Source organism: Leopardus geoffroyi, chromosome D3, assembly GCF_018350155.1.
Source record: "Leopardus geoffroyi isolate Oge1 chromosome D3, O.geoffroyi_Oge1_pat1.0, whole genome shotgun sequence".
NCBI lineage: Eukaryota > Metazoa > Chordata > Mammalia > Carnivora > Felidae > Leopardus > Leopardus geoffroyi.
In genome coordinates, this window is record NC_059339.1 from 24,287,088 (window position 1) to 24,313,382 (window position 26,295).

General features: G+C 36.8%; 1 protein-coding gene and 1 non-coding gene across 4 annotated transcripts in view; both read left to right on the top strand.

Moving 5' to 3' along the window:
* The window catches only part of TTC28 (tetratricopeptide repeat domain 28), a 638,834-nt gene that overhangs the window by 82,715 nt on the left and 529,824 nt on the right, over window positions 1-26,295 (top strand). The gene's annotated exons all lie outside the window — the stretch shown is intronic.
* TRNAQ-CUG lies at window positions 9,107-9,179 on the top strand. The gene has a single exon. It is a non-coding gene; the product is annotated as a tRNA-Gln (tRNA).

The following is a 26,295-nucleotide window of genomic DNA, read 5'->3' on the forward strand; positions in this document are numbered from 1 at the left end:
CAGGTAAATGGATACATAGGAAAATAACTATGTGGCAAAAGGAAGAAATGTTCTTGTGGTGATATCTATAGATAAAATCACTGAATTCTGTTTGTTAGTGGTATCTTGCTCTCACTTGTTGAAATTTCAGATTGTATGCATGTGTCTGATAATTACTCATGATTATTAGTTTCTTTAAATACTTTTTTTAGACCTTTCTCCATGAAATCACAACATACTACATATTTATTGTTTGGAATTTCCTGATATTACTTAATTTGCTAGCAGATTGCTATTTTGTGACATTCTAAGATATATCAGTTATCTCAAGGATGATGTAAAACAATTAAAAGTAAAACTTACTATTTATTTAACATAAATATATTTTTAAAAATTATTTTTAAGGAAGAGCGCTATTGCAAAATCAAACAATGATAGTATGAGAATATTTGGTCTAAACAAATACTAATTTTCACTAGTCCTAGAAGATACACAATTGACCCTTGAACAACACAGAGGTTAGGGGCACTGACCACCCGCCCTCAGTGCAGTTGAAAATTCCATATAACTTTTCACTCCCCAAAGAGTTAACTACTAATAATCTACTGCCGACTGGAAGCTATACTGATAACATAAACAGTTAATTAACATATATTTTGTTTGCTATTTGTAGTATATACTGTATTCTTACAATAAAGTAAACTAGAGAAAAGAAAATGTTACTAAGAAAATGTAAGTATTTACAGTACTGTATTATATTTACTGGAAGAAATATGCGTATAAGTGGGCTCATGCAGTTCAAAACCATGTTGTTCAGGAGTCAACTATAGTTTGAAACCCCTGGGATTTTAGCTTCCTGAGACAGCCTTTGTAAAACTCAACGAGCCAGTTCTTTTCTCCCAAAATATCATATTTTATAGATTACTTTAGGAATTAATACCAGATTTATCAAAGAAAAGCAGGTAAAAATAATTTTGATTCTATATTCAGTGTGAAGAATATTTTATTCTACATCTTATATAGTGTTTAGCATTACTGGTGTTTGGTAAATATTTTTTTAGTAAATGCTTAGTTAAACATAGCCATGTTTGAAATTTGTGTAAAAATGGCATTAGTTCTAAGGAGATGGGTGAATTCAAGGGACTCCTGAATAAATTGAACATGTCATAAAGGGAATCTCTGTAGAGAGGTAAAGAGATAGAGTAGTCTCCCTTTATCCACAGGGATACATTCCAAGACTCCCAGTAGATGCCTAAAACTGTGGATAGTAACAAACTTTATACATATTTTTTTCCTGTACATACATACATACCTATGATAAAGTTTAACTTATAAAATTGGTGCAGTAAGAGATTACCAATAACTAATAATAAAATAGAACAATTATAATAATATACTGCAATAAAAGTCTTATGAATGTGGTCTCTCTCAAAATATCTTAGTGTACTCTTTTTTTTTTTGTGATGATATGAGATGATAAATGCCTACGTGATGAGATGAAACGAGGTGAATGATGTAGGCATTGTGACTTATCATTAGGCTGCTGTGGACCTTCTGATGATGTGTTGGAAGGAATATTATTTGCTTCTGGACCGCAGTTGACTGCGGACAACTGAAATAGTGGAAAGTGAAACCGATGATATGGCTTTGTGGTGCAAGATGGCCACAGTTTGTTAAAGAACATATTGGTAGTTATTCGGTGGGGGTGAGGGACAGGGAAATGAATGAAGGTGGCCAAAAGGTACAAACTTCCAGTTATAAGAACTAAGTTCTGGAAATTTAATGCACAGCATGGTGACTGCTGTATGGTATATTTGAAGGTTGCCAAGAAAGTAGATCTTTAAAGTTCTATTTACGAGAAAAAGCAATGTTAACTGTGAGGTGATGGGTATTAACTTATTGTGATAATCATTTTGCAATATATACATATCTCAAGTCATTATATACCTTAAACCTATATAATGTTATATGTCAACTATATCTCAATAAAGCTGGTGGAAAAAGTAGAAACATTTCACTGAGGAAAAAAATAAAAAAGATGGCATGGTCCTTTAACAAGATTTGGAGAAGAATCACATTAAAAGACATAGCAGTGTAATGAGAAAATTAGGAAGGTACACTTACCCTCCCAACCTATATAATTACCTATTATTTGGTGGAGTAGGAGTATTAAGTCAAAAACTACCTACAGGCTGGACAGAGTATCTATTCCCTGTGTTTTCTTATTACCCTATGTGTAGCCTTATTGCTTTTTGTCATACAGTACATTGAAATTATCTGTTTGCCTAGATATATATTTTAAAGAAATAACATGAAATACAAAGATAATTCAAAAAAATAATGAAAAACTGAAGACAACCCGAAAGCCCTATATTAGATAGATGGTCATATAAATTTCAGTTTATCTATTTGAGGCAATGTGCTATGTTGGCCTGTCATCAGGCTGGTAGCCAATTGGCCACAACAGTTCCCAGATATGAGAACCTCCAGAGAGTGAAGAAGAGCTCTCTCTTCCTGTTTCTCCTTTAGGAGTGTGCACATCTTTCCCAGAAGTTCCCAGCTGACTTCCCTTTCTTTCTCATAGCCTTGAATTGGGTTTCATGCCCAGGCATTGGCACGGGTGATAGGATTTATGGTGATGAGGATTCAGTGACAATTACTGGTACAAGATGTTCAAAGTGGTTATATTTTTGTAGTGGGAATAATAGAAGTATTTTGTTACCTCATTTTTACTTTGAGATTATAAGGTTTAAATACTGAAAAAATATTGCTTTAATAATCAGGATAAAATAGATATTAATTAAAATATTTTTCTGTTTGTATGTCTTTGTCCTCAGGCCATTCGAGGGCAGGGCTGTGGGCTATGACTTCTTTGTCATGGTATCCCCAGTGCTTAATCCATGCCTGGTGCATAATAAGTTCTCAGTAGTTGCTGAACTGAGTCAAGTATTTAATTAAAGTTAAAAAGAAACAAGCAATAAAGTAAAATTTTAATACTTTTAGGTACAGTTAATATTATGAACTACACTGTATTTAAATGCTAATATGTGAAATAATTAATGAAAAAGTTACTCACAATAGGCTCACATTAATGCAATGCATTTTTCTCAATTTTTAATGTTCCTCTTTTTTTTATAGGATTAATTTTTCTTTACTTTTTGTGAAATATTACATAACTATACATAAAATGTGTATGTGTACCTTTAAAAATAATTATAGTGTGAACAGTGCTATAACTACCTCCAAAAAGAAATAGAACATTACCAGTAACTGGGGCGCCTGGGTGGCTCAGTGGGTTGGGCATCTGGCTTCAGCTTGGGTCGTGATCTTGCGGTTTGCCAAGTTCGAGCCGTGCATTGGGCTCTGTGCTCGTGGCTCAGAGCTTGGAGCTGCTTCAGATTCTGTGTTTCCCTCTCTCTCTGTTCCTCCCCTGCTCATGCTCATGCTCTGTCTCTCTCTCAAAAATAAATAAACATTAAAAAAAAAACACAAACGAACACTACCAGTACCTTACATACTGCCTTACCTTACATGCTGCTTCCTGCGTATCTCACTCTCCCAATATGGTAAACAGTGTTCTGGTTTTTATGATAAATCATTCTCTTAACACAATACCTAGAGTTTTTTGTTCTTGAAATTTTTTATAAATAGAATGATCTTTTAAGTATTCTTCTGTGACCTATTTCTTTAGGTCATTGCCATGTTTTCATATTCATCAATTTTGATGAATATAGTCAATGCTTGTTCATTTTTACCTCTTTATAGAATTCCATTGGCATAAACACACTACAATTTATTTATGTATTTCACTATTCGTATTTCCAAGTTTTCCCTGTTATGAACATTCTGAATATTGCTATGAACAATTCTTTGTAAGAGAGTTCCTCTTACAGTTAAATTGCTGGGTTGCAGAGCATACATATTTTCACCTTTAATACATAATGCAAAATTGGTGTTCAAAGTTTTGTTCCAATGTACCCTGCCACCAGCAGGATAAATTTGAGAGTTCTTATTGCTCCATATTCTTGCCAATACTTGGCTAACACAGTTTATATTGTTTGCCAATTGGATAAGTTGTAATGTACTTTTAACTACTTAAATAACTAAAACTTATGGCTGATTCTTGATTTGAAAGCATAGTAAATTAATCTCTAATTTCTAAACATGTTCTTAAAAAGAATGTATCTTTTCTGAATTATTGTAGATTCTGGATTCGTGGTATCTAAATTGCTAAGGGAATGTAATAGAGAATTTGCATAGTTTCATGTTAAATTCATTTATCCAGATTATTTCCTTCAATTAGAACGGATATGCAGGGCTCTAGTTATGATACAGAAATTTGAGTCAGGTAGAAGAGGTGGTGCCAGAGATTTACTCTGCATAGTTTTATTTTGCTTAATCTGGCTAATGTCCAAAATTGCATGTAGCCTCATACACTTTGCTTTGGGTAATAGGCATAAACATATTTTTATGAGCATAGACCTATTCAGGACATGCGCTTTCCTCAAATGTTCATGCATATCATAATTTTGTATGTTGAACTTTATTTTATTTTCAAGTTTGTTATTTTCAGAAAGAGTGAGTGAGTAAGCGTGAGCAGGTGAGGGGCAGAGTGAAAAGTTGAGAGAATCCCAAACAGGCTCTGCGATGACATTGGACACCACCCAGGCGCCCCATGTATGTTGTACTTGAAAGATCAAATTAAGAGTAGTCTAAATCTTACCTATATAGACAGGAAAAAAAGGGCCAGCTTTAAAATTTCCTGATTAGTTTTTTAAATTTAATTTTAATTTTTATCAAAGTTATATATCTTTTTTATTTATTTTACTTAGTTTTTAAAGTTTATTTATCTTTGAGAGAGAGAGAAAGAGTGTGCGAGCAGGAGAGGGGCAGAGTGAGAGGGAGAGAGAGAATCGTAAGCAGGCTCCATGCTGTCAGTACAGAACCCCACGTGGGGCTCAAATTCATGAACCATGAGATCATGACCTGAGCTGAAATCTAGAGTCTGACGCTTCACTCACTGAGCGACTCAGATGCCCCCATATAACTCTTTTAAAGGCCTGAGGAACTCCTACGCTCCCCTGCAATATCTTGCCGCTCCTTACCCTCCCTCAACCATCTAGCTTCCTTCTCTTTAAAGGCAACAAAGTTCAACTCTTAGCAGTTTGTTTCGTCATTTACCTCCTGTATGCTTTTGCTTTTACCTTTTGTTTTTTAAAGAGGAGGAGAGTGTACATGTAGGGGAGGGGCAGAGTGAGAGGGAGAGAGAGAATCTCAAGCAGGCTCTACACCCACTGTGGAGCCCTACATGGGGCTCCAAGAGTCTGACGCTTAACCGACTGAGCCACCCAGAGCCCCTACCTTTTCTTTTCTTTTTGGTTGCAGTTAATATATATAACATAAAATTTACTATTTTAACCATTTTTAAGTGTACAATTTAGTGGCATTAAGTACATTCTCATTGCCACACAGCCATCACCACTTTTGCTGTGAATTCTTAATTTTAAAGTATTATCTATTGTCCCACATGAAAGATGAGGATTCGACTCTTTTTCCCCCTCTCTCACTTATATACACACTTCCTATACTCTCATTCTCCCAGTGTAATTATATCCAAAATTTGTGTGGATTAGAATTGATTATTTGTATTGGTATTACTCTGAACAGGTAATTCACAGCTGAATTATTTGGCATGCTGTGATTACTTTTCCTTAGAAAACTTTCTCTTGAGTCATTGATAATTGTCCCCCAGTTTTTCTATGTATGTATTACTTATCCATTACCAAACTACCCCCTAATTCTCTAAATGTCTTCTCATTGCATTTAGACACACTGAGTGTTCCATCAACTTCCTCTTCTGGAGGATGGCTCTGCTGACTGGTTTCGGTTAGGACCGGTTGCTCTTTCCCCGAATGTGCAGTTGTCATTTTTGGATCTCCCTTCTCCATCCGCCTGAAAATTCCCTTTGCTTGAGTTAAATATGGAATTGATTCCATATCTTCTTCACTTGTCATTCATTCCCTCCTTTTGGTGGTATACTTTGGTCAGTAGCTTCCTGAGAATGAGCGGATGGGAGGTAGGTTGGCTGAGACATTGCAGGTTTGAAGAATACCTGTTTCTTTTGACTTACACTTGATATTTTGACTGCTTATAGAATTCTAGGTTAGAAGTTATTTTTCCTCAGGTTTTGCTTGTCGTTTGCCTGGGTTGCCGTTCCACCAGACTTTCTCAATCTGAAGACCTTCTGAATCCTGCTTTGTGTCAAACCTGTTTATTCCATATGGAAGTTTTAAAGCATTTTCTTTTTAATCATAGTATTATGAAATTTCTTTTTTTTTTTAATTTGAGAGAGAGAGAGAGTGCATGTGAATGAGGGAGAGGGACAGAGAGGCAGAGAGAATCTTAAGCAGGCTCTCAACTCAGCATGGAGCCTGACATGGGGCTTGATCCCACAACCCTGGCATCATGACCTGAGCCGAAAACAAGAGTCAGCTGCCTAACCAACTGAGCCACGCAGGGGTCCCCATATTATGAAATTTTTTGGTGATATTTTTTATTTGAAGAATACTAGTTTGGGTCTGTATAATTTGATAATCTCTTTTAATTTGGAAATTTATGTCATCAATTCTGTTTTCTTTATTATTGATTTACACCTTTAACATCTTGTTACATTTTCTTTCTGGCACTTCTCTTTTACAGATATTGTAATTCCTAGACTCTCTAGTTTTACTGTCTTTTCTGTGATTTTTGTCTTTTTGTTCTGCTTTGTAGGATATTTTCTGTTTTATCTTTTAATTCCTATGCTGAGATTTTTGTTTCTGTTGTCTTATTTCTAATTTCTAAGAACTTTTCCTTTGCTTTTTTCTTTTTAACTACCTTGTCTTGTTTCATGGAGTAGTGTCTTACCTGAGGATGTTTATGATAGTAATTATGAATTTTGATTTGTTTTTACAAAATGAAAACAAAAGAAAAGGAAATGAAAAAAGGAAAATGAAATAAAAATTACTAAACATTGTTAGCAAGTTTGAAAATTTTGCATCTTATTCAAAGAAAATATAGCTTCTTTATTTTTTGTAATGATCCTAATCTTCCTTACAAGCCTCTCACCCAGTTGGGTAGTGTTAGGCAAGGGAACACAGCGTTACACAGCTTGAACTTGCTCACTAACGTCACTTTCATTAGCTAATTCAGCTTCTCTTAGGTATTTGCTCAGTCTTTCAGATTATTCCCACTGCTTGCCCCTGCTGTACATCAAGATGCTGTTTAAGTGCTATGGGGGTGGGTTCAGGTGATTTTGTGAAGGTGGTAGAGAGTATCTTGAAATTCTGTACTGGTCATTGGTCTTCATTGGTATCCATTGTGGGTTGCTTCTCTAATCTTGTCTTGGACTTACTTGATTGCTTAGATCCTTTGGGATTGATACTTCCAGAGCTTATGAAGCTTCTGGATCCTCTTTATATATGTAGGTCATAGAAGTCAGGAGTGTTGCCTCAAGCTCATTTATTTGCTTCTTTCCTCTGCTAAGATTCTGTTGTTCCTCCTTCCAGACCATATTGCCCCAGGAGCATCCTGCATGATGGTCTTTTCTCAGGGCTTCATGTGGGGAGCTAGGCAAAAGCCTTGTGCTATATTCGATTTTTCCCTTGTTTACATACTAGGCATAGAAGGGGTGGGCTTTCTCTTTCCTCCTAACATTTGGAAGGTCCTTTATTTCATTGCTGTTTCTTTTCTGAAGTGTAGTATGTGTCCTACCCCCTTGACTGGAGCTACAATGGCAGGTATAGGGAGAGAAATTTGCCAATAAGGGAGAATCCAAAAATATCATCCCAATTATATTAATTAATCATTTCGTTATATATCAGGAAAAATTTTGTCATCTCCTTTTAACATGATTTCAGCACTACTGAACTTTTTCCATCTGTAATAGTAAATATACTTTTCCAACTCTGAATCAGTCATTCTCAGTCATGATTTGTGAGATGTAGTCTCAAAACCCAATTTGAAATTAGTAAGCAGTTAGTAAGAGCTATTTTTATATTCTTATGGCATTTCCAGAAGTTGGCTGGGATGTGCAGATTCCATTTTAGCTGCTTTTCATTTGGAAACTCTTGGATCAGATCCAGTTCTTTGAAAGATGGATTATGTGAATATATGTGTTTTAAGAATATATCAAAATGTGTAATCAAGGAATTCCTTTTGATAGTGTTACTAGCCACTCCAAGCACCATATCTTATTAAATTCAACCAGGTATCCTAAAATGTCCTTTTTGGTACATTTGGAACAATTTAATTTTTTGTGGATATTTTGGTAAATTAAAATTGTTCTTAATTTTCTTTTTCTAGAGACAGAACATAGGCCTGTATTACCCAGATATATTGTTTCTCTTGTCTTCCCAGCTGAAGTGAGTGATAGTTGTTCTCTGCTGTGGATTGTTAAATTGTCAGCCTGGAGAACTGTACTATATATGGATGATCCTTGCTGAATGTAGCAGGGATTTTCACCTTTGGTGGAGACGGGTCATATTTCTCTTTTGAGAGGCTAATGAAGGCTATTGATCACTTCCCTTCCTGTACCTTCACCCCAAAATAGTACGTCAACACATTTGTTTCCACTTTAGTGTTTTGCATTGGAATAAATATAATTTGTAGACCAGTGAGTGGTTCTCAAGATTGATAGCAGAGGTGGGGCAAGGTGAGATGAGCACAGGGAGAGAGGGATCAGAATGATTTGAAATATTTTGAAGTTTATATATGTTCTCTTATTTTCTTTGAAGTATTCTCATATTCCTTGAAGTATGACTAGCTCTTTGAAAATTCACTGCTAGAGTGAGCCACTTTATGCATTGTGTAGTGTTGTTCAGATATTTAGAGTGTTGGGTAGAAAACGTATGGAGAGACTATCTCAGACAAAAATGAAACAATTGTGTGTAAAGCATTATGGTAATATCATTTTAATGTAAAAACTAGAAACTTAGTGGTTACTTCCTTAGAAAATTAAAGTAAAACCAAATTTGGCAAATAAAAGAATTAAGTCTGAATAGACCATTAAATCTATTTTGTGGAGTACTCCTTGAAGTGACATCTTGTAAGTTCTTTGACATTAATTTGGTTTCAGCTTTAGAGCGGTGCCTGGCTGGCTCAGTTGGTAGGGCATGTGACTCTGGATCACAGGGTTGTGAGTTCAAGCCCCACATTGGGCATGGAGCTTACTGAATAAATGAGTGAATGAATGAATGAATAAAAATAAAGATACTGCATCTGATTTCAACCTTAGAGTTTAAAAAAATTATTTCAAAAATTTTACACTTAAAGGAGGTGAAATTGACGTTAAATAGAAGTAACCATTTTAAAGTAAACCATTCAGTGGGATTTAGTACATTTGAAATATTGTGCATCCACCACCTGTCTTTAGTTTTTCCAAAACATTTTCATCACCCCAAAAGGAAACTCCATACTTCGTAAGCAGTTGTTCCCCATATCTCCCTCCCCTTACCCCCTGCCAGCCACCAATGTGCATCCTGATGGTGGATTTACCTATTATGTAAATTTCACATAGCTAGAATCATACAATATGTGATCTTTTGTGTGTGGTTTCTTTCACTTAGCGTAATGTGTTTGAGATTCATCTACTTTGTAGTATTTATCAGTACCACATTCCTTTTTATTCCTGGATACTATTTCATTGTGTATATACATTATAATTTGTTTATCCATGACAGACTTTTGGGATAGTTACACCTTTTGCTTATTGTGAATATTGGTGCTATGAACTTGTGTGTACATGCATTTGTTTGAGTGCTGTTTTCACTTTTTTTTTTTTTAAGTAAGCTCTGTGCCCAATGTGGGGCTTGAACTGACAACCCCGAGATCAAGATCGCATGCTCCACTGACTGAGCCAGTCAGGTGTCCCTGTTTTCACTTTTTTAAGAGTATATATCTAGACGTGGAATTGCTGGGTAAAAGAAGAAAACTATCATTTCCTTTTACACTTAACACTTTTATACTACCCCTGACACCAAATGTGTGGATTCTTCACCACAAGCAATTTTCTTATTCTCTGTGGACACCAACTGGATCTCTTACAGTTTAATTCAGTTCTGACCCTAACTACCTGGAGTTGACATAGATTCCACAGTTAAGGGTTCAGTCCCATGAGACTGCTCCCCCACTTCAGATATTAATTCCAAATCCTAGGTTGTCACTTGAACTTCTGACCAAATGGCTATAAATTGCGGATTCTCACAAACCCCTCTTGGGTTTGTTAATTTGCTGGAACAGCTCACGGAACTCAGGAAAGTGCTTTACTTACTGGTACTCATTTATTATAAAGGATACAACTCAGGAACAGCCAAATGGAGAAGCATAGGGCAAAGTCTGTGGGAAGGGGCGTGGAGCTTCCATGGCCTTTCTGAGCATGCCACTCTCCCAGCACCTCAATGTGTTTACCAACCCAGAAGCTCTCTGAACCCCTTCAGTTAAGGTTTTTTATGGAGGTTCAATTATGTAGACATGATTGATTAAGACATTGGCCACTGGTGATTGAAGTAAGTCTTCAGCCCTTCTAGTCTCAGAAGTTGGGGGTGGAGCTGAAAGTTCCAATCTTCTAATCACATGGTTGGTTCCTGTGGCAAGAGATCCCCATCCTCCAAGAGCTACCTCATTAGCACAAATTCAGATATAGATGAAAGGGGCTTATTATGAATAACAAAAGACTCTCCTCACTCCTGTCACTCAGGAAATTCCAAGAGTGCTAGGACCTCTGTGCCAGGCACTGGGGATGAGGACCAAATATGTATTCCTTATATCACAACATCACATGGGTCACGTAGTAATCCTACATGTAACTTTTAGAGAAACTGCCAAACTGTTTTCCACAGCCGTTCGACTATTTTACATTCCTACTAGCAGTTTATAAGGGCTCCAATTTCCCTACAACCTCACTTGTTATCTCCATTTTTTAAAATTATAGCTATCCTAGTGAATGTAAATTGGTACCTCCTTGTGGTTTTCATTTGGATTTCCCTAGTGACTCATGATGTTGAGCATCTTTTCATGTGCTTATTGGTCATTTGTATATCTTCTTTGCATCAATCTTTGGTTTTGATGGTAAGAATTGTTAAACACCTTGATTTACAAAGGTGTTTATAGTAGTTGCAAAGCACATCATTTCAACTCATAATTTCTTTGACAGGAATTACTTGCCTCATATCAAAGAATCCCAGAAATTTTCAAGACTTGATTTCTATATATGTTATATTGTTTTCTCTGCCCTTTAGCATGGTCACAGCATTATTGACAGTGTCATTGGTAAGAAATGGATAACAAATATACATATCCCATTGAAGGTCTTTGAGCAAAAGAATTCTTTTAAAATATTTCTATAGATTTCTATTATTTTTTTGATTGACTCTTTTTGTTCATTAATAGGTGTTCTTTTTTTTTTTTTTTAGAGCGAGCAAGTGGGGGAGAAGGGAAGCAGGAGGGGGGAGAGAGAGAGAGAGAGAGAGAGGAGAGAGAGAGAGAGAGAGAGAGAGAGAGAATGAATCTTAAGCAAGCTCCATGCTCAGTGCAGAGCCTGATGCAGGTCTCAATCCCATGCCCTGGGATCATGACCTGAGCCGAAATCAAGAGCCAGACATGCAACCAACTGAGCTACCCGGTACCCCAGTATGTATTCATTTTATTTTTATTATTGAAATCTAGTTGACATATAATGTTATATTAGTTTCTTTTCTTGAAACACCTTAACAGCCTTCCTCTGATGGAGTGATTGGCTTTAATGTCAGAGGACTTCTTTGGGCTTTTGGTAATCTTTGACACTAAGCTTGGTGTGCTGGTTGGTCAACTATTGTTTCTCAAGCTCCAAACCTACCTTTTTATATACACTGTGATCTTGGGGATGGGACTCTGCAAACTACTTTTTTTTTTTTTTCTTTTTTGCCAGCTGCTCTCTTCTTCTAGTGCAAAGTGCTAGAAGGAGACTGGAAGTCAGGAAGTAGGAGAATTTATATGCTTATTCTTGTTTGCTTGCATTTTTCAGTGTCACTCTAACAATGATATTTACCCTGGCAGTGGCAATTGGTTTCAGTCTCTAGTTTTTACACCATCCTTGAAACCAACTTTATCTTGCCCTTTCAGAGATAAGTCTTCAAAATTAAATCTTCATGACAGTGTCCCTCAAACTCATCTTTACATGTCATAAATGTAAAATAACTTATTTTGCTCAAACACATATATTTTTACGATGTCTATAATGAAGATACAAATACAAAGTAGTTGTTCCTATGTCTGTCTTCTATGAAGTCATTTTTAATTAACTTCAATAAAGGTGGCTTATTCTCTTCTGCACATATTACATGGTTCATTTTCCATTACAAGTTTTTTTGCCTTTATTTATTTATGAATGAGAGAATGAGCACATGAGCGGGGGAGAAGGCAGAGGGAGAGACAGAGGATCTTAAGCAGATTCTATGCTCAGCACAGAGCCTGATGTGGGGCTTGATCCCACAACCGTGGGATTGAGACCTGAGCCGAAATCAAGAGTTAAAATACTCAAGTGACTGAGCCACCCAAGTGCCCTGCCTCATTATTTATTTTTACTAAAAGTACTTAATTACCATGCTTACTCAGTATTCTAAAGGTGGTCTAAGCATCTATTTCACCTTTTTGTGTGAGTGTACATTTTAATGATTCATTCTGGCATTCCATAAATACTTGAGCATCCCATATGTGCCAGATATTCTGTTCGATATTAGAAATATAATGATATACAATTCAGACATGCTCTCAAGGAATACTTTATTTTGACAGGGCATATAACTATTGAGTAATTACAAAGCTAATACTTCCTGATAGGGAAAAAACAGGATAGTATAAGAGCACACGGCAGGGATTAAGCATGGTTCACCTAGTTGGGTGATTCAGGGACAGCATCTCTTAAGTGATAATAAGTCTCATTTAAGATGAGACTTAAACAATGATTAGAGGTTAGCTGGATGTGAGAGAGAGAGAGGATATGGAAGAGCATTCCAGGTTCAGCATTGAGAGAGTGGTTCCAGTTGAGACAGGAACTGTATCATAGTGGGTTTTATAATTTATGTTAAACAGATTGGAGTTTATCTGAAAGCCAATGGGAAACCATTGAGGGTTTTTTCCTAGCAGAGGAATAACATTATATTCATTAATTACATAGAGCATGTCAGATGCTATTCTAAGCCTGGGGATACAGAGGTAACATGGCAAAGTTCCTGCCTCCTGGAATTTGCATTCTGTTGCAGGCAACAGATGGACAAACAAATATACAGTATAATTTCAGAATCATCTTGATAAATGCTATAGAAGAAACAAAGTAAGGTAAGGAGATAGAAAATGAAAGAGAGAAAGTAATTTTAGGTGGAGTGATCAGGGAAGTTCACCCTGAGGAGATCATCCAAGAAGATTTCTCTGAGTAGACATTTGAGCAGAGACCTGAATGAAGTAAGAAAGTGAGTCCTATGAAGATCTGTGGAAAGACTTCCAGGAAGAGAAAACAGATTGTGAAAAGTATCTGGGTTGGAATGAGCTTCATATGTTGGAGGAATTACAAGAAGTTTATGAATGAGAAGACAGGTATGGAATGAGGTCAGAGAGATAGGTACAGCCCGAGTCCTTGCTTAATAGGACCCTGTAAGCCATAATAAGAAGTTGGATTATCTTTTATTTTATTATTTTTTTTTTTTAAATTTTTTTTTTCAACGTTTATTTATTTTTGGGACAGAGAGAGACAGAGCATGAACGGGGGAGGGGCAGAGAGAGAGGGAGACACAGAATCGGAAACAGGCTCCAGGCTCTGAGCCATCAGCCCAGAGCCCGACGCGGGGCTCGAACTCACGGACCGCGAGATCGTGACCTGGCTGAAGTCGGACGCTTAACCAACTGCGCCACCCAGGCGCCCCTGGATTATCTTTTAAATGTGAATGAAAGCAATTGCAAAGTTTTGAGGGGAGCAATATGACTTAAGTTTTGAAAAGATCACTCTGGCTTCTCATAGAGGATAGAGTATAAAGGGGTGAGGTTAGAAGCAGGAAGTTCAGTTAGGAGGCTTGTTGCCACCATCTAGGAAGAAAATAATGATGACTTGGACCAGAGTATTAGCTGTTGAAGTGGTGAGAATAGTTGAATTTAGAATATATTTGGCAGATACAGTCAATAGGATTTGCTGAAGAATTTGAATGTGGATTGTAAGAGAAAGAGAGGATGACTGTTAGATCCTTGACCTGTGAACTGAGTGAGTGCTGAAGCTACTTCTGAGATGGGAAAGATTGAAGGAAAAGCAGACGTTTTTTGGAAGGGAGTAGTATAAAACCCAGAGTATTTTTAAAAATTCTGTTTAAATTTGAGATTCCTCTTAGGTATCCAAGTGGCGATGACAAGTAGGTATTTTGGCCCATGGGAGAGAATCAGTGCTCAGGCTGTAAATTTGGTGTTAATTAGCACATAGATGGTAATTGAAGTTATAATAAAACTCGATGAGATCCTTAGAAAAAAATATAAATACACACACACACACACACACACATATACACATACATACACACGTACAGAAGAGAGAAGACCCCTATGGCACTTTGACATTTAAGATTTGGGAAGAGGTGGACAGATGAGCAAAGGAGCCTGAGGAAGAGCAGCCAATGTAGTAAGAGAAAAAACTGGAGAATATGATATCCTGGAAGTTAAGTGAAAGAGGGACTGACCTGTTACGTCAAATACTGAGATATGTTCTGAAGAAAGGCCACTTTGATATAGTATGGATGGTGGACTACAGAAAGGCAACATTAGAATTGGGGAAATAGAATGTTGTTGCAGCTACACAGAAGAGAATTGACAAATAGTGCCTTATGCTGGGACATTGGCAATAGGTATGGAGAGTTGTAGGCAAATTCAGGAGGCAGAATAAACAGACTTGATAGTTGGGTAGGGGGGGTGAGTGTTATGGGTTTTAGGTATAATATTTGAAAAGATTGAACTTTAAAAACTAAAGTATTTAGGGGCACCTGGCTGGCTCAGTTGGCAGAGCATGTGATCCTTGATCTTACAGGTTGTGATTTGAGCCCCATGTTGGGTGTAGAGATTACTTAAAAAAAAACTTGGGGTGCCTGGGTGGCTCAGTCAGTTAAGCGTCTGACTTGGGCTCAGGTCATGATCTCATGGTTTGTGGGTTCAAGCCCCACATCGTGCTCTGTGCTGACAGCTCAGAGCCTGGAGCCTGTTTCAGATTCTGTGTCTCCCCCTCTCTCTGTCCCTTCCCGACTTGTGTGTGCGTTCTCTCTCTCAAAAATAAATAAACATTTAAAAAATTAAAAAATAACTTTTAAAACACAAGTATTTAAGCAAGCAAACAAAAAGCTAAAGTTATTGCAGCTGGAGTATATTTTGATACATTAGAAGCTGAGGTTTTAGTATTATTTGAACTGGTCAATTACACAAGTTTGGCTAAATCAAACTACAGTTAGCCCTTGAACAGCATGGGTGTTGGGGCACTGACCTCCCCCCCACCAACCCTGTGCAGTTGAAAATTCATGTATAATTTTTGACTCCCCCTCGCCCCCCAACTTAACTCTAATAGTCTACTGTTGACTGGAAGTCTTACTGACAACATATGCAGTTGACTAACACATATTTTGTATGTTATATGTATTATATACTATATTCTTACAATAAGGTAAGTTAGAGAAAATGTTATTAAGAAAATTATAAGGTAGAGAAAATACATTTATAGTACTATACAGTAGTGAAAAAAATTATGTATTAAGTGGACCCATGTGTTTCAAACATGTGTTGTTCAAGGGCAGCTGTATTTAATGACAATTAACCAATATTTTGGATTAGGGCATATCAATTAACCTTTGCAGAAAAAGTATTCCTAAGCATGTTGATTAGGTAGAGATTGCTATAGGCATTATCAACTCATGTAAACCATTTTTTAAGCAATCAATTTTGATCAGGCCCTCTACATAGCAACTCTTTTTAGGTTCACTATGCAGTTGGAAATAAAGAAACTGAAATTCCTCAGGGAATTCTGTTATTCAGACTTGGCAGTATTTCTGACATGCTGTGTCCTCATTACATGTTAATGTCTACATTAATGACATCCACATTAATGAGGTGCTATATGATTAAAATACTGAAATATTTTTGGGTTTTGGTGATAATCTACATCTTACTATGCAAATGAACTCTAAATGATGAATTGTTTATGATCAATATTAAAATGAATCCATGGTAGTTTCTCTGGAATTGTTTGTCTGGTAAAAGGTGAATGGATAAGAAAAGGACTTGAGAACTTTCACTTCTGAAAGAATACTAGATAAGTTAGGTTAAAGGGACCTTTCGCTGCAAGCCATTGAATAATGCGTTGCTGGACTTACAGAAATTAAGGGAAATGTGACATCTTTCAAATGCAAAGCAAAACAAAACAACGAAAACAACACCCCAACTAAAAACTGTGAACTGAAACAGGAACAGTAAATGATAAACATACTTGAAATGTTAACTCTGCAAGTAAATGCCCATATCAGCACAGTGGTTAAGAGTCCAATCTTTAGGCTGATGACAAAGTAAGAAAGCTGAATGTGAGATTCTAGCTTTAAGCCAAGTATCATAGAAGGGAGCTAAAATGAGATTGATAGAGCCCCATGGTTCCTGGCAGAAGCAAATATAAATTCTCTATGAAGGAAAAGATTCTTGAGTTGCCCCCGCCCCCCAGGATTCTCTCAGATTAAGATCAAGGACATATGAAGGTCATAATCAAAGATCACCAACCATGCAAGGAGACAAGTTATTGTTCAGGAGTTTGCTGAAAATACAACAGATTTAGACCTCTGAGGACTTCAGATATTGGAAGGATCAGGTGTAGAATATTAAATAACAATGCATAAAATTGTAAAGAAAAGCTTTATCAAATATGACTAGGAAAAAAACCAGTTAGAATATCTAGAAGTGAAAAATGTTGTTGGAATAAAAACTTCTTTGTGGCTTGGTTAAACAGCAAATTAGACACAGCTAGAGAGAGAACTAATGAACTAGAAGATGGATTTGAAGAAGTCACAGAATGCAGCACAGAGGCAGAAAATGGATTATATGATAGGTTAAGAGAAATGGAATAAAAAGGTATAATGTAGGTCTAATATCAGAATTCCAGAAAGTGAGACTAGAAAATGCAGGAGAGACAATATTTGAAGAGTTATTGGGTGAGAATTTTCAAGAATTGTTGACTTGAATGTATAGTTATAGGAAACACAATATATACAAAGCAGAATAAATAAAATAAATTCATACCTAAACACATAGGAGGTAAAAACTATATCTCATAGGCAGCTTCCAAGATGGTCCACAATAATTCATTCCTTCTTTTATCATTCACACTCTTATGTAGTTCTCTCCCACACTTAACAGGGCTGACCTTCATAATAAATAGGATATTGTGCAAATGAAGAAGTATGACTTCTAAAGGCTAAGTCATGGAAGAAATTGTGGCTTCTACCTCGCCCATTCTTGGATTACTCATTCTGTATGAAGCCGGCCACCATATCGTGAAGACATTCAAGCAGCCCAGGGAAAGGCTCAAATGTCAAAAAGTTGAGGCCTCCTGCCAACAATTAGCATCAATTTTGGTCAAGCCTTCAGATGATTGTGTTTTAACTGGAAATTTCCAAGATTACTGTATATTGTATCAGATTTACATCGGTGAAGGGCAGGTTGTGAAATGTGAGTTAGAATGAATATTTTTACCATTTCCTTCCACTTAGGTAGCATAAATGTCCAGATATCCCTACATTTCACCAGTGGCTCAGGTAGCCATAACATTCTATATTAGCAGATTATGGTTCTAATTGGCCAATAAAAATGTAGAACATCTGATCTATTTTAAGTGAATGACTACTGAATACATCCAGGGTTGTCCTTTGAAATAACTCAAAATAACTTCATTAGGATTGTTCCACTAGTTTTTTATTTTTATTTTTTTAGTGCTGGGAGTGGTAGGTAAACTTCTGTCAAGATTCATCAAATGCTTTGCTGAAGTGCAAGTCAATTAAATCATTCCATTGATGTTATTCTACAATAAAATAGAACTTATGGAACATGAATACCTTTTAATGTTTCATTCTTCTCTTTTTATAGTTTTATATAGAGCAAAATAATTTTAGAGACCATTTTTTATGTTAGCTTTGCCACCATGCAAAGGGGAAAGGTGAACTCCTGATAGAAGCAGGGCATGGAAGCTTGATTAATCATTAGCAATGTTGGTTACAGGGAAAAGTCGTTGCAGTTACAGCTGATTCCTGGACACTAAGTTATTTGAATAGATGTGTAGAAATCATGTGATTGATGAAATGACTAAAACCGTCTTGTCTTTAAAAAATTATAGCTTGAATAAGGAATAATGAAACCATACTAATGTAGATAAACCTTACTGACATTTTACACTTTTGAGGGGAAATGAGGTTTTAAGCTGCTTTGACTAAAATTTCAAAATGAATTATAGTCACAATTCTGGCATTATGACTCTCTGGCCCTAAGAAATTCTTTAAAAGAATTTACTGTCTGCTCTTGTAAAATGTCAATAATATCATTTACCTCATTTTTTTTTTCAGGAATATAGTGAAGAGTCACTCTTTATAAATGGAAAAATGTTATCTGTTAAATTGTTGTATCTCATCACTACAAAATATCATTTCACTGAACAACTATACAGAAGATGGTTATCCTTGATCTTAAGAATTTATCACAATTCTCAATGCACTAAAATTTTTGGGAAATTAAAGTGCACATCTTATTTGTGAGAAGAAGTAACTTTAAAACTTCGGCTTATGAAATATAGAAATGTGGAGATTTGGTGTATGATATAATTATGTTGTGTTTTATAAAACTAGTGATCTCTGATCTTTAGATTGAGTAAAAAGGTTAAAGGCCATGATTTCTACAGTTATTTTTCTCTTCCTGTTAGCAAATAAAGCACAGTTTTTGTTTTACAGATTTGTCAAATGTAATAGGCATATAACACAGCTCTTCATTTGAACAGGTATCTGAACTATAAGATACAGTTGTGTTTTTTTAGATTTAGTGATGTTCTTGTTCATCACTAAACAGATATTTGGCAAATATTTGATGACTTATTAACATACTAGGCACTGTGATGAAGACAAAACAATTAAGATACACTTGAAAATAAGAAGGGTAGACTCTAAATCCTTGGAGAATAGGGCTGTTTGTTTTTATTTTTGTCTTCCTGGTACCTAGCAGAGGGCCCAACAACAGTAAACATTTACTGAAGGGTAGTTGAATGAATGGGAAGGACTTGGTGGTTGCCCTCAGGAAATTAGAGCCCTCAGGTATCATAAGATGCAGAAAACCAGACTGAACAATAGACAATAATCAATAATTATGTGCTAAATAATTAGAATTTAGAGGCATTACCATTTGGAGGAAACATTAAAACAATTTTCAAACATGATATTTGGAGTGCTAATTATCAGAATTTATAGTTGAAAAGTCAGTTGAAGTGTTCTTGAAGAAAGTGGGACTTAAATCTTAAAGGATTGTTAGGAATTGGATGTGAATATGGGCAGCATTATAGGTGAGGAGAACATCATGGCTGATAGGGAAATGAGAAAAGACGTTTATGGGTCTATAAAAAAATAACCTATTGGAAAACATTAAACTGTAATAAGGTGGTATTGGTAAGTGGTGTTTTGAGCAAAGAATTTAGATTCCGAATTGTAGTTTTGCCATTTACAGTCAAAACTGATCTGCTCTTAGCTATATCCATCTGCCAGTAGCCTGCCTCACCCACAGCCTCTCAGCTAGTTGGTTAGATGGTTCCATAGAGGTATAGGCGGCAAGATATGGTACCGTTAGTATCAGTAAAGCTGCCCACTGTGAAAACTGGCAAACCAGCATCACTTCAAGATTTATGACTAATATTTCATGATGACTTAAAAAAATATAACTTTGAATGGTGTGGGATAGGCTGAGCTTGCCTGATTATTCAGAGGTTACCACTGTGGTATGATATCAGACTTTAAGGTTTCTTTGCTCACCACACACCCTATTTCCTCAACGCCTTGAGGTGCCAGAATCAATTGATTATTTTTTTTGCCCACCAATAAAACACATATCTTTGGAGAAGGGACCATGCTCAGCTTACAGTGAATTTATTTTTCAGTCTTTTCCCAAGATTAGTATTTAATAGAAAGGTGGTAGAAAGAATATAAACTCTTTGAATGCTGGTGAAGTATGAAAAATGGTAAGGGAGCACCACAAGGTAAAGGACAAATGGCAGAAAAGAGGCTTGAAGAACCAATGACAGATTTTCTCCCCATTACAGTTTTTTATTTTATTTTGTATTTTAAAAGTTTACTTATTTATTTTTGGGAGTGAGAGAGACAGAGCATGTGAGCAGGGGAAGGGCAGAGAAGGAAAGAGAGAAAATCCCAGGCAGCCTTCATGCTGACAGTGCGCAGGTCTCAAACTCACGAGCCGCGAGATCATGGTCTGAGCTGAAACCAAGAGTTGGACACTTAACCGATTGAGCCATCCAGGTGCCCCATATCCATATTTCGTTTTTTAATTAATTATTTATTAATGTCTACTTATTTTTGAGAGAGAGAGAGAGAGAGAGAGAGAGAGAGAGAGTGCAAGCAGGGAAGGGGCAGACAGAGAGGGAGACACAGAATCCAGAGCAGGCTCCAGGCTCTGAGCTGTCAGCACAGAGCCCAGTGTGGGGCTCAAACCTACAACCCATGAGATCATGACCTGAGCCGAAGTCAGACGCTTAATCTACTGATGCTTAACCAGGTGCCACCACGTTATGGTTTTTTTTTTTTTTTTTTTTAAATATTTTTTTTCAACGTTTATTTATTTTTGGGACAGAGAGACAGAGCATGAATGGGGGAGGGGCAGAGAGAGAGGGAGACACAGAATCGGAAACAGGCTCCAGGCTCTGAGCCATCAGCCCAGAGCCCGACGCGGGGCCCGAACCCACGGACCGCGAGATCGTGACCTGGCTGAAGTCGGACGCTTAACCGACTGCGCCACCCAGGCGCCCCTGTTATGGTTTTTTAAAAAATGTTTCTTTCTTTGTTTTGAGAGAGAGTGAGTGTGCTCGTAAGTGTGCACAGGTGAGCAGGGGAGGGGCAGAGAGAGAGAGGAAGAGAGAGAATCCCAAGCACAGTGCAGAGCCCAGTGCATGGCTCGATATCACAAACCATAAGGTCTTGACGGGAATGGGGAGCAAGAGTCGGTGACTGAGCCGACTGAGTCGGTGACTGACTGAGCCACCTAGTCACCCCTCACATTGCAGTTTTGCTCAGAGCTTCACCTGGAGAGAATTATAGGTTAGTATAATGTTATCATGGGTCTTTGTAGTGTAACAGTCAGGATTGAATTTAGTTATTGGATGGAACTGTACAATATAGACTGGTAATGAGAAGAACGGAGTTCTCTCTCTACCCTTGCCTGTTAATTAGTTATATGCTTTTTGAATAAGATTGTTCATTTTCCTTATTGCAGAAACCAGATTATGAGAACCCAGTGAAGTAATCTTTGAGTTTTCTTTCAGTTCTAAAATTTATGAATCTCCGTGGGCAATAGAACAATATAGCTGGGAATGAAATTCATATATATATATATATATAATAAAATACCTAACAATTGCAATATGGTTAAAAATACTCAATTGGGGGATATGTTTATGTTCCTAACAGAATGAAGCTAACAATTGTTCACAAGGTATATACTTTCACTTTTATGAGCCAGAAGTATCTTTTTGTTGTACTGCTCAGTTCTTGATTAGCTTTATTATATTTATATTTTTATTATATATTATATTTAAAAGTAATACAGTTTGTATGAGCTGTCCAAGTGCAAGCATTGTTGATTGATTTTAGCCTCTTAATATTTATTGATCTAGTACAAGAAGAGTTAGTCTGAACTATCTATCCAAATTCTGAACATTAGGATATAGTAACAGATTAATACTAAATACACCTTCTAACAGATACCTACTTATCAGATTACTCTATTTTGGTAGAGCCTCCAGAATGTTGGTCCATGGTAGAATAGATATGGGATGCCCAGTCTAGCTTTAGATGCCTCTGGTCGGATCTCTAGGAAGGTATTTTGGATGGAGATTGATAACTGAAAGCACAAAACCAAGTTTACTAATTCTTTGTATTGGAGTCCACCTGTGCCCTGTCCCAGAACAGAGTTGAATCCTCAGGCTTGCTTTAGGGACTATGTTATCCTTCCAAGATGATTAGGGACTAGGCTAGATCCCTTATGGTGACCATAAATTGTACTCCTCTCCCTTAGTATAAGTCAGTGTCAAAGACGTGGTTGTTGAGGTGGGGGAAGAAAATCAAATGTCACTTGATAGAGCTTTTGTCCTTTGTTAGACAACATTTAAGTAATAATAAAAAGACTGGTTCATTAGAATTATGTAACATAAAATAATTTAAAAGAGAGCAGCAGTGTTGGGTGATTAGAAAGAAATTAGAGAGCTACAGTTTTCATACATAGTATTCTATTTTTTTTTAATTTTTTATGTTTTATTTATGTTTACATATGTTTACATATGTTTTTTTATGTAATAAATTATGTTTTATTTATTTTTGAGACAGAGAGAGACAGAGCACGAGTAGGGGAGGGGCAGAGAGAGAGGGAGACACAGAATCGGAAGCAGGCTCCAGGCTCCGAGCTGTCAGCACAGAACCCGATGCGGGGCTCGAACTCACAGGTTGTAAGATCATGATCTGAGCTGAAGTCGGACGCTTAACTGACTGAGCCACCCAGGCGCCCCATACATAGTATTCTTGATGGAGTGATTGTAGTGGGTAAAAAAACTATAAAGATGTCTTCACTTTAAACACTGGCTAAAGATTAAGTAATTTTAACTATCCATTGTTAAAACACATATCTTTAGAGAATGGTCCTTGTTAAGCTAACTATGAATGATTTTTCTTAATCTTTCCCTAAGAACAGGATTTAGTAGGAGAGATGGGTAGAAAGAACATAAACTCTGGTTTTGCACAGTTTAATTTTCTTTTTTTTTTGGCTATTGAGAATTAAGTGATACATGTCTCTAGAATTATCTTATTATACTCTTTTTACATTTATTTATTTTTGAGAAACAGAGTGAGACAAAGCGTGAGTGAGGGAGGGGCAGAGAGTGAAGGAGACACAGAATCTGAAGCAGGCTCCAGGCTCTAAGCAAGCTGTCAGCACAGAGCCTGATGCAGGGCTCCAACCCACAAACTGTGAGATCATGACCTGAGGCCGAAGTCAGATGCTCAACTGACTGAGCCACCCAGGTGCCCCAAGAATTATCTTATTATACTCTTTAAAAAAAGTAATCTCCACACCCGACATAGGGCTCGAACTCAAGACCCTGAGATCAAGAGTCACATGTTCTTCTGACTGAGACAGCTAGATGCCCTTATTCTATTTTTCTTTAACATGCCTCAGCCTTAAAATGACCTTAAGAATATTGCATTATATCGTAAGAGTCTGACTGTGGAAGGAATCCAGCCATATTACAGTGAGTAAATTTTTCATGACTACAGCCCATAGATGTTAAATAAAAAATGATAGCTTCTTGGATTTGATTGCAGTATAAAGTTGTGACTTAGAATACTAGATTCATAGACTAGAGGTGGAAAGACAACAGACAGGACACTTAGTATGAGAGGCAGGAAGTATTTTGCATACTTTATAAGACAGATGAGAATCTTGAGTGGAGTTTTACATCATTTATTAATGGTAGAACCACTTAGTTGAAATAAATTAAGTGTAGAGGCTTCTACTATTTCTCCTTCATTTATTCAGCTGGTATATAGGAGGATGATGGTGATTAAATGAATCTTTGGCTGCATTTGTGCTGGGAAAAATTTATTTGGCAGTCCCAGTCACCGGACAGCACAGCCATAGAAGGTTGTAGCATAACTGAAACACACACACACACACACACACACACACACACACACACACACACACACACGGGGTGGGGGGGGAGGGGGAGAAAATGCCCGTCCCCAGATAAGTGCCAAAGTGTGTGTACCATTTTATATTCCCACTAGCAATGTAGAGTTCCAGTTGCTTGACATACTTGTCAACACCTGGTGTGCTCAGTCTTTTTAATTTTAGCTATTTGGATGCATGTATTATGATACTTCATTGTGGTTGTCCTGTGTTTTAGCCTGATTCCTAACGTTTGGCACTTTTTCATGTGCTTACTGACCATTCAAATATCTTTTATAAAGTGTCTTTTCAGTTTGTGTGTTTTTTAAAAAAGTTTAAATTTATTTTAGAAAGAGATTGGAAGAGAGAGAGTGTGTGTGTGTGTGGAGGGGAAAGGGCAGAGGGAGAGAGAGAGTGGATCTTAAGCAGGCCTCATGCTCAGCACAGAGCCCAGTGCAGGGCTTGATCCCATGACCCTGGGATTATGACCTGAGCTGAAATCATGAATTGGACTCTCAACAGACTGAGCTACCTAGGTGCCCTAGTTTGTGTTTTTAATGGGTTGTTTATAGTTTATACTATTGGTTAGTAGGAATTCTCAATATTTTCTGGAATCTTTTCTTGGATATATATTGTGAATATTTATTCCTGATCTGAAACTTAACTTTTTCATTTTTTAATTGAGATATAATTGACATACATAACACTAATTATGTTAGTTGTTAGATGTACAACATAATGATCTGACATTTGTATAGACTGCAAAATGATCACCACAACAACTCTAGTTAACATCCATCACCACATATAGCTACAGACTCTTTTCCTTATGATGAGAGCTTTTAAGATTACTCTTATAGCAACTTTCAAATATACAATTCAGTATTATTAGCTATAGTCACCACGCTGTGCATTATATCTCCATGACTTACTTATTTTATAACTGATGTTTGTGCCTTTTAACCACCTTCACTCATTTTGCCCCTGACCCCCTCCATTCTCTGCCTCTGGCAACCATCATTTTGTTCTCTGTATCTATGAGTTCTTTTTTTATTTTTTTTTTTATTTTTATTTTTTTTTATTTTTTTTTTAATTTTTTTTTCAACGTTTATTTATTTTTGGGACAGAGAGAGACAGAGCATGAACGGGGGAGGGGCAGAGAGAGAGGGAGACACAGAATCAGAAACAGCATCCAGGCTCTGAGCCATCAGCCCAGAGCCCGACACGGGGCTCGAACTCACGGACCGCGAGATCATGACCTGGCTGAAGTCGGACGCTTAACCGACTGCGCCACCCAGGCGCCCCGAGTTCTTTTTTTAGATTCCACACATAAGTGAGATCATAAGTGTTTGTCTTTCTCTGTCTGAATTATTTCACTTAGCATAGTGCCCTCAAGGTCCATCCATGTTGTTGCAAATGGTAAGATTTCATTCCTTTTTGTAGCTGAATATTATTCCATTGTATATATATACTGCATTTTCTTTGTCCATTCATCCATTGATAGACACTTAGGTTGCTTCCATGTCTTGGCTATTGCATAATCCTGCAGTAAACATGGGTGTACATATATCTTTCAAGTTAATGTTTTCATTTCCTTCACTGAGGAACCTTCATACTGTTTTCCATATACCAATTTACATTTCCATCATCTGTGTACAAAGATTCCTCTTTTTCCACATCCTTGCCAAGTTTTCTCTTGTCTTTTTGATAATAGACATTCTAACAGGTGGTGAGGTGATATTTCATTGTGATTTTGACTTGCATTTTCTGATGATTAGGGATGTTGACTACATTTTCATGTACCTGTTTGTCATCTGTATGGGGAAATGTCTATTTAGGTCCTCTGTCATTTTTTAATTGGATTTTTAAACATATTTTAGATATTAACCCCTTGTCAGATACATAATTTGCAAATATTTTCTCCCATTTGGTGGGTTGCCTTTTAATTTTGTTGATTGTTTCCTTTGCTGTGTAGCTTTTTAGTTTGATACAATCCCACTTGTTTAATTTTTGCTTTTGTTGTCTTTGCTTTTGGTGTCAAATTCAAAAATTCCTCACCAAGACTAGTGTCAGGAAGCTTATTTCCTATGTTTTCTTTTAGGGGTTTTACGGTTTCAGGTCTTCTTTTCTTCTTCTTCTTCTTCTTCTTCTTCTTCTTCTTCTTCTTCTTCTTTTTTTAAAGTTTATTTATTTTTGAGAGACAGTGAGAGAGCACAGAAAGGGCAGAGAGAGAGAGAGAGAGAGAGAGAGAGAGAGAGAGAGAGAATCCCAACCAGGCTCTGCACTGTCAGCATAGAGCTCAATGCAGGGCTTGAACCCACG